Genomic DNA, 8,606 nt, shown 5'->3' on the forward strand with positions numbered 1-8,606 from the left:
ATTTTTTGACCCCACCCTTGGCACAGTGCCTAGAACATGGCATTGTATGTTTAAATACTAAAAGAGAAGAGGAACAAAGAAGGGAGGGATGGAAAGAAGGAATAAAGGCAACAAAGAAAGGAAGGGAAGAAAGAAGGGAAGGAAGGGAAGGAAGGGAGGAAGGGAAGGGAGGGAGGAAGGGAAGGCAGGGAGGGGAGGGGAGGGGAAAGAAAACTACTCATATAGGTATTGGGGAGAGGAATACGCCAAAAACCAAGGTTTTTCAAGCTCTAATTCCCATACAAAAAGACCCAGTCATCCTAAAGTTTTCAAGAACAAAGTATTTAAAAAAAAAAAAAAAAGAGATTTGTATTCACCAGCCTGGAAATACAGGGGCCAGTAGCAAGGAGGAGGCCTGACTCTCTGAGATGGGTGGGGCCCATTTGGACGCTTCAAGCCAAAAAGCATTTTTGTGGCCTCATAATTTCTGAATGCTCTTAGCAAGGATAACTGGCTCCAGGCTCAGTCTCCTGCAAAAACTCGTCTTTGCAATTCCTCAGTTCAACCTCATGTAAACGGGTCAAGCTATCTGTTGGGCCTCAGTTTCTCCATCTGTAAAATGAAGTAATTAGATTAGATCATCTCTAATCTAACCTTAACACTGAGTCAAGCCTCTCTTAGGTACTCTTCTCAGAGTGTCACATCAGCCCTAAAAATAATAATTATGATGATATAATAATAGTAATTATTATTATACTAGCTACCACTTTTTGAAACACTTTTTATTTCATCTTCACAACTGTCATATTAGGACACCTATGATCTCTATTTTACACATGAGGAAATTGAAGTTCAGAGAGGTTATGTACCTTGCTCAAAGCAGTGCAAGCCAGTAAGGAGAGAAGTTGGAATTTGATCTCAGACATGTCTGAGCCCAAACTCATGCTCCTCAAACCTCTATCCACAGCTCTAGCAGGTCCTGACAGAGCCAGTGTTTACAGAGCACAAACACAAGCACAGATCCCCTAGTTCTTGCAGGAGGCAGGGAGAAAACAGGAAGGGAAATGTTTGCAGTGATAACATCGTTAATGTTGTCTGCCCAGCCTCCCTTCTACCGTTTTTGTTTTTGTTTTTGTTTTTTCTGGTAAAAGGGCCCCTCCCACATAAAACAGGGTTTTGGAGAATGTACTTCCCCAGCTCCATGTGGTTCTAATGGAACCACCAATCACAGAACCCCACAGTGGCAACAATCACGTGTGACGTGGATCACATGACCAAAGCCTGCACAATCGCGGTATAGTACGCCATCTCCTGGCTGCAGTGATTGGTTCAAGTAGTGGACATGTGACCCAACACAGGCCAATCAGAGCCCTTCCATGGTCTGAAGTGGATAGGAAGGGGGTCCTCTTTCCTCTAAGGATGGTAAGCTGAGATGATAGAAACTTAGAGTTTCCTGTGACCTTGTCCCACTGCCATGTGACCCACTGTGCCATGGAAAAGAAGTACCCATTGGAGGGGAGAATATGATCGACAGAGAAGCTGCAATTAGAGATGGAGAAAACGAGCCCTCATCTCATGCGTGGGCTGCTGAAACCAGTTCTATACCTGTCATTTCCAGGTATTAAGCCAATAAGGGTTTGAACTTGGATTCTATCATTTGCAATCAACAGAGCTCCAAGAAACTTTTGACCAGCATTCCACAATTGCTGCCATATCCCATCATACACACATACATACTATCTACTACTTAGAAATTTTAAACAGGTCTGAAAAGGGGTATTAAGGAGAAAACAGGTGAGGGAGAAGCACTGAGAGAAAATAGGCCCAAAATTGCCACTTGCTTCCCATCTTGTCCCAGTTGGGTCTCTGACTCATATGGTGGCTCATTCATTGATACCATATGAGCTTGAATGTCTCCAGAAATAAATGGCTACGCTTTACCAAACAGTTACTACTTTTTTCTACTTTAGCTCATGTAAAACCCCAAATAATCTCAAAACAGAATAGATATGTCCATTTTTCAGGGAGAGAAAATTGTGACATACAGGAATTAAGTTGCCACACAACTAGTATGTGACAGAGTCTGGAGTTTTGAACCCAGATCTGTATCGCCTAAATTTTTTTTTTTTTTGGGGGGGACGGAGTCTTGCTCTGTCGCCAGGCTGGAGTGCAGTGGCACAATCTTGGCTCACTACAACCTCCACCTCGCAGGTTCAAGCAATTCTCCTGCCTCAGCCTCCCGCGTAGCTGGGACTACAGGCACGCACCACCATGCCCAACTAATTTTTGTATTTTTATTAGAGATGGGGTTTCAGCACATTAGCCAGTATCGTCTCGATCTCTTCACCTCGTGATCCGCCCGCCTCGGCCTCCCCAGCTGCTGGGATTACAGGCGTGAGCCACTGCGTTTTGCCAGTTCTCTTCCTTTATTAAAACTACATCAGATGGTCTCCATCAATGACACGTAAGTTTGGATGCCAGTACTTTGATATGTCAAGGGGGTTGCCTGAGCCCAGAAGGTCTGGAATTGACCCTAAGACATCCTGATACACGATGTTTCTTTTCAGGCTTGTAGGTAAAGCTTGATCCTAAAAGAAAACATCCCCAGGACAGTGGCTGCCGATGTTCAGCAAGCTGCCTTCATTTCCAGGAACCAGTGCCTCTGTGCATAGAGGGCAGGCAGTTAGCAACATTCAGCCACTGGCTATTACAAAGGCGAAGATATGAAAATGAGGGTGTCTGATGGATGTGGTATAAAGCAGGACAGAGGCATTTGAAAGCAGAGAGAATGAGGAAAATGACAGATAATATTCTTGTCACTTGCACTGCTTTGAATCCCCAATCTAAAAGCACTTTTCAACATACTCTCAGCGTTACTTTTCATCCTGGGGGAGAAAGACAGAGTTTCTGATGACCCTGACTTCCAGATTGATTCTAGGTTGGTTTCTTGGTCAAGAAAAACAATAAAGCAGAAATCAGGAGTCAGTTGACTGTTCTGTTTTTCTCATAGCAATCTGTGCTTAAGCTATTTATTCCAACAATATTTCTTGAACATTTGCTATATGCCAGACACTCTTCTAGGCACAGCTGTGAATGAGACAGGCTTTCTCAAAGTCATCTTTCTGAACCACAGATCTGATCATGTCACGCTCCTTGTCTCCCTTCAGTGACTCCTCATTGCCCACAAGATCAGTTCCAAAGAACTCAACATGGTAGCCAAGGCCATTCATTGTCGGGTCTCTTCAATTTAATCTCTTACTTTTACTTGTTTCCCACTCCCATCCCTTCTGATCCATGCTGTAGTTGCACCAAAATTCTGTTTCCCCAGCCCACAGGCATTTAAGCCTGCTGTCCTTCTTCCTTGGAGTGGTCTTATTGACAATACCATTATTGTCCTCTTGCCCACTCATTGCCTGCTTAACTTACTCATGTCACTTCTCCAGGAATCCTTCTTGATTCCCACCTTCTCCAACAGTGTAAAGCATCTATAAATGATATTGTTGTTTTGTCACATTCACATATCTTTTCCTCTTCTCTAGTAATAGAAAACCCCTGCTCCTTTGGAGAATGCATTCGATGGAATTCAAGTGGGGCTCTTCTAGGCTTTCTAGGCCATGCACAGGTGACTTGAGCCTCGACTGTCCCTGAGCTGACTATCACCAAGACCTCACTGTTCTCTAAGTGCCACAAGAGAAGGACATAGAATGCCTGTATGCTTCACTGATCTTACCACAGCACCTGAAACAGTTGGATAATCCACCAGGTGGAATATCTACAAATATATTTTGAATAAATAATCTAAATAGTGCTTTAAAAATGTGATAAGGCTAAAAGCAGCTGAGGTTTCTCCCACTAAAAATCCTTATTTCAGTTCTCAGAGGACCAAATTTCAAGTTAGAGTGACCTGGGTTCAAATCCTAGCTTTGCCACCTAAGAACTTAGTGGTCTTGGGCAAGTGGCTTAACCTCTCCAAGGTTCACATGAGATGACATATGCAAGATGCTTACAGCAGGTGCTGGCACATAGTAAGAATCAGTAAATGTTGGCAGTCTGAGGTCTTATTTAAATTAAGGAAATAATACCCTGGATAGCAGATAACCGCATGGAGTGGTGGGAAGTTCAATGCCCCAGGAGGATGGAGACTTTGATGGGTTACCCAGCTCTGTGGTTTACCAGCAACATGCCTTTGAGCAAGTCATCCCCTTTCCTGAACCTCCAGTTCCTTATGTATAGAATGCAGATAATGACATCTGCTGAGCCTGACTTGTGGGGTTGTTATGAGGTTACAAATGAGATTGTGCTCCTGAGGATTTAAAAAGCACAAAATACTGAATATGTGAACTTTTTTTTACTGTAATTACTATGATCCTTCTAGCAGTCTCAATCTAAATTCTTATATTTTGTTCTTCCCAGCTACAGACATGAGCATTTGGTTTCTGGATCATTGACCTATGAGTCAGGATAGGTTTGCTGCTGTAACAAACATCCACAGTATCTAATAACCTAACACAATGGAAGCTCGTGTCATGGTGTACTCTGGTGGGGGTGGGGGCAGGGGGACCCTGCTCCCTATAGACTTTCAGAGACCCAGGCCCCCTATCTTGGCATTCTCAGCATCTGCAACACTTGGCTTCCAAGGTTTCCGTGAAAAGTGGAGAGAGTAACTAGTAAAGGGCTCAGCAAATTACAACCTGTGGGCCAAATCCAGTCCACCATCTCTTTATTGGTGTAAATAAAGTTTTATTGGAATATAGCCATGCTCATCCATTTACATATTGTCTATGGCTTCATTTGTGCTACTGTGGCAGAGTTGAGTAGTTGGGACAGAGACTTCATGGCCCAAAAAGCCAAAAATACTTACTATTATTACAGAAAACGTTTGCTGGCTCTTGAACTGGAAGACCATGCTAGGGTTTTATGGCCAAGTCTGGAAAGGAGCATACATCACTTTTGTTCACATCTTGTTGGCCAGAACTCAAGGACATGGTCTCAGCTGCAGAGAAGGCTGGGAAATGTAGTCTTCTTGTGTGGCAAGAGGAAAATGAGGCAGAGTTTGGCGGTCTCGTGGTATTGTCTCTGCCATGATGTTATTATATTAAACAAATACATTTTGAGGCCGGGCACAGTGGCTCACGCCTGTAATTCCAGCACTTTGGGAGGCCAAGGCAGGAGGATCATTTGAGGTCAGGAGTTTGAGACCAGCCTGGCCAACGTGGTGAAACCCCATCTCTATTAAAAATACAAAAATTAGCAGGGCATTTTGGCAGGTACTTGTAATCGCGGCTACTTGGGAGGCTGAGGCACAATAATCATTTGAACCTGGGAGGCAGAGGTTGCAGTGAGCCAAGATCGTGCCACTGCACTCCAGCCTGGGCGATAGAGCGAGACTCTGTCTCAAAACAAACAAACAACAAATATGTTTTGAGCACCTAAATTACAAGGCATTTTAGGGGGCCCTGAGGCTGAAAAGATGAATCAGACAGGAATACATTACCAAGGAGCTCACCTCAACTTAAGGAGGTAGACAGATAATGAGGCAATGACGATAATAGTGACAATAACAGTCAAAAATCATCAAGGCTTTATCACACGGTGGACACTTGCTAAGCTTAATGTGTATCATCTCATTTAATTGGCACAAAAACTCTAAGTTCAGATCTATTATCCTCATTTTCAAATGAAGAAACTGAGTCACACAGTTGGTGATTGAGTAAAAAGAAAAAAAAAAGGCCAGATTCAAACCCAGATCTGTCTGACTCCAATGCCTGAACTCTTGAGTGCTTTGCTAAATAGCTGCTCTACTTACAATTCTCAATGGTACTGCTAGGAAGGACATGCATAAGATACTGTGGGAAGGGCTTCTGTGACTGTCAGGGTCCCAGCAAGAAGCACGTGGCACCTTGAAAAGAGTTTATCAGAAGAAGGTTTAATGAGCAGACTCTTTGCAGAGATGTGCCAGGGTTAAGGGAACAAAGAAGGTTTGGTGATGCATCCATGGACTAGCTGTAGTTCAGAGCTGTTGCCACCCATGGGCTTAAAAGGGTGTGGGTTGGAATGGTGTCACCAGAGCCTGGTAAATGCTGGATCTCTAGAAGTGGGGCCCCTTGACAGGCAGCCATTGCACAGTAAGGCAGGGAGTGGAAAGTTGATTGAATAAACGCCTCGGCCTTCTCTCCCTCACCCTCCAGTCACCTGCTGGTGCCTCCTATTGGCCAAAGCCAACAGGAAGTGGGCACTGAGCAGTGCAGAGGACAACAAAAGGAATAATCAACACAGGCCCTAAACTAATCTTTACGATGGCTTTCAAAGAAGTCCCAGAGAAATTGTATATGCCTTTGGAAATTGACGTATGAGCACAAATATCACAGTCATGGACCCATTACAACATCCTCACCAATGTCACTAACCTACAGGAAATTTTCCTTTATATTACAAATGAGGTATGTATTGAATGGAAGGGCAGGGCAGCTAACTGCTTGCAATATCTTACCCATGTGACAGCTTTCATCTTTTTGTTTTGTTTTGTTTTTTAAGAGTAAACTGGAAAGCTAGGAACAGAAGTGGAGTTGGGGACCAGCCTGTTTCCTACTTTGTGATATGCTGTTTATCCTGAGAAATTGACAAACATCCAACTTCAGCCTCAGATTGAGAAACTTTTAGAGTGGCCATTCCTCCTGAATTTTCAACTCACATCCACCTAATTGCTGCTCATCTTCCCAGGGTCTGTCCAGTCAGGAACAGTTTCAGAATGTGGCTTTTTCATCCAAGCTGCTTCCACAATTCTAGGGCCCTTTTTCCTCTTCAGAAGATTGACAACTGGACATCTATTGCCCATTTGAAAAGAACCTACCTACAATGGCCTTTGACCAAGCAGGCCTGCATTCGGAACTAAATAGTCAACGAAAGGGCACATTTTCCAACCTCAGCCCAGCTAGCTAAGAGTTTCCCATGATACCTTGAAGAGCATCACTTTGCCACAGCCTCTACCCTTCTCTGTATCTATGGGCTAGCCTGGGTTGAAACTACTAAAATAAAAGACAAAGGAATGCTTCCTCATTATTTCCACTTTGTGTGGTTTGAAATGCTTACCTTTGGCCAGGCGTGGTGGCTCATACCTGTAATCCCAGCACTTTGGGAGGTCAAGGCAGGTGGATCACAAGGTCAGGAGATTGAGAACATCCTGGCCAACATGGTGAAACCCCATCTCTACTAAAAATACAAAAAAAAAAAAAAAAATAGCCAGGCATGGTGGCAGATGCCTGTAGTCCCAGCTACTCAGGAGGCTGAGACAGGAGAATCACTTAAGCCCGGGAGGCAGAGGTTGCAGTGAGCCAAGATCCCACCATTGCACTCCAGCCTGGGTGACAGAGCAAGACTCCGCCTCAAAAAAAAAAAAAAAATGCTTATCTTTGCCATATTCTTCTCATGGAATTCGATTTAATGAAGTGTTTTAATTACCTAGAAGCTCTGAAACATTGGTGGAGTTCCCTAGAGTGAGCATGATTATTCCTGAATTGGATGACTGAAAGTAAGGTTAATTTTAGGAGAAAAAAAAACTGCCTGACTTCCTTTCTGTCAAACCCAATCAGTTTCTTTCACCAGCCAAAATGCAGCATTGAATGTATCTGAACACCATTCCTTGGTGCCCACCTGTTATCTGAAGTTCTGCTGATCAGGCAGAACCGCCTGGTGGGTAAGAACATGAACTTTAGAATCAGAAAAATCAGCTATGTGACCCTGAAGAAGCTACCTGGATTCTTAAGAGTTAGTTTTCTAACAGGTAAAATGGGGTCCATGGTTGCCCTAGTTGGTATCCTGATTGTTCTCATTGGTGTTCTCCTGAAAGCACAGCCTTAGTCATGAACCTGTGTACAGGTAATTTACTTGGAAGGTGATATCAAGAAGGAAGAGTGAGCAAGTGACAAGGAAAAATGCCATTTTATGACTGTATTTTCAAGATCATTGCCCTAGGCAACAGGGTCTTGATTTTGCAGGGACCTCCAGAGAAGTGCACAAAATGCCTCCCAGGTCTATGCCCATGGAGAATGGGAGATTAGAGTATTTATTCAGCTAGTCCCTGCACTCCTAGACAGAGCTTGGCTGCCACCTAGCAGGCTCAGTGTTAGAAATGACCTAGGACAAATGCAGAAACAGAGAGCAAGTCCCTGAGACTGCCAGCTTAAGGTGAGTCTAAGTTCACGGGGGAACTATCCACTGCTGCTGAGGCTGAAACCAGAGTTGACTGGTAATGTGTACCATGGCATCTGTGACATGTGCCTAGAATTCTAAAACATAAATGAGATGAGCACAGCTCCTGGCAGATTGTAAGCACCCAGTAAATAACAGCTGCAAGTGGTAGTACTAAGTAACTTGGCAATTCCACAAGTATTACTACATGGTCAGCCAATCTAACAAATGAGTTTCTTCCTTTCATGTGCCAACTCTGATCCATTGGGATTGGCTGCTGTATTGTGGGAAGGATTCTGAGACACCATCTGAGCTCAGTGGGAAGAAGTACGGTGATGGACTATTGATGTCTGCCATGAGAGTGGGGTGGAGAGCAGTGGTACATAGGTTGCAAATCTTGTATGGCCAGTTTTTAAAATATGCTATTTCAGCTGGGTGTG

General features: G+C 43.8%; 1 long non-coding RNA gene across 2 annotated transcripts; it reads left to right on the forward strand.

Moving 5' to 3' along the window:
* The first annotated feature begins 1,297 nt into the window (after positions 1 to 1,297).
* On the forward strand, positions 1,298 to 7,044 carry LOC109029094 (uncharacterized). 2 transcript variants are annotated; one of them, XR_008670069.2, is made up of 4 exons: positions 1,298 to 1,597; positions 2,281 to 2,443; positions 6,168 to 6,419; positions 6,514 to 7,044. It is a non-coding gene; the product is annotated as an uncharacterized lncRNA (long non-coding RNA). The 2 variants fall into 2 exon arrangements; XR_008670070.2 differs by lacking the exons at positions 6,168 to 6,419; positions 6,514 to 7,044 and adding an exon at positions 2,547 to 2,917 and having other exon boundaries at positions 1,301 to 1,597.
* The last annotated feature ends 1,562 nt before the right edge of the window (positions 7,045 to 8,606 follow it).

This window comes from Gorilla gorilla, chromosome 10 (assembly GCF_029281585.2).
Source record: "Gorilla gorilla gorilla isolate KB3781 chromosome 10, NHGRI_mGorGor1-v2.1_pri, whole genome shotgun sequence".
NCBI lineage: Eukaryota > Metazoa > Chordata > Mammalia > Primates > Hominidae > Gorilla > Gorilla gorilla.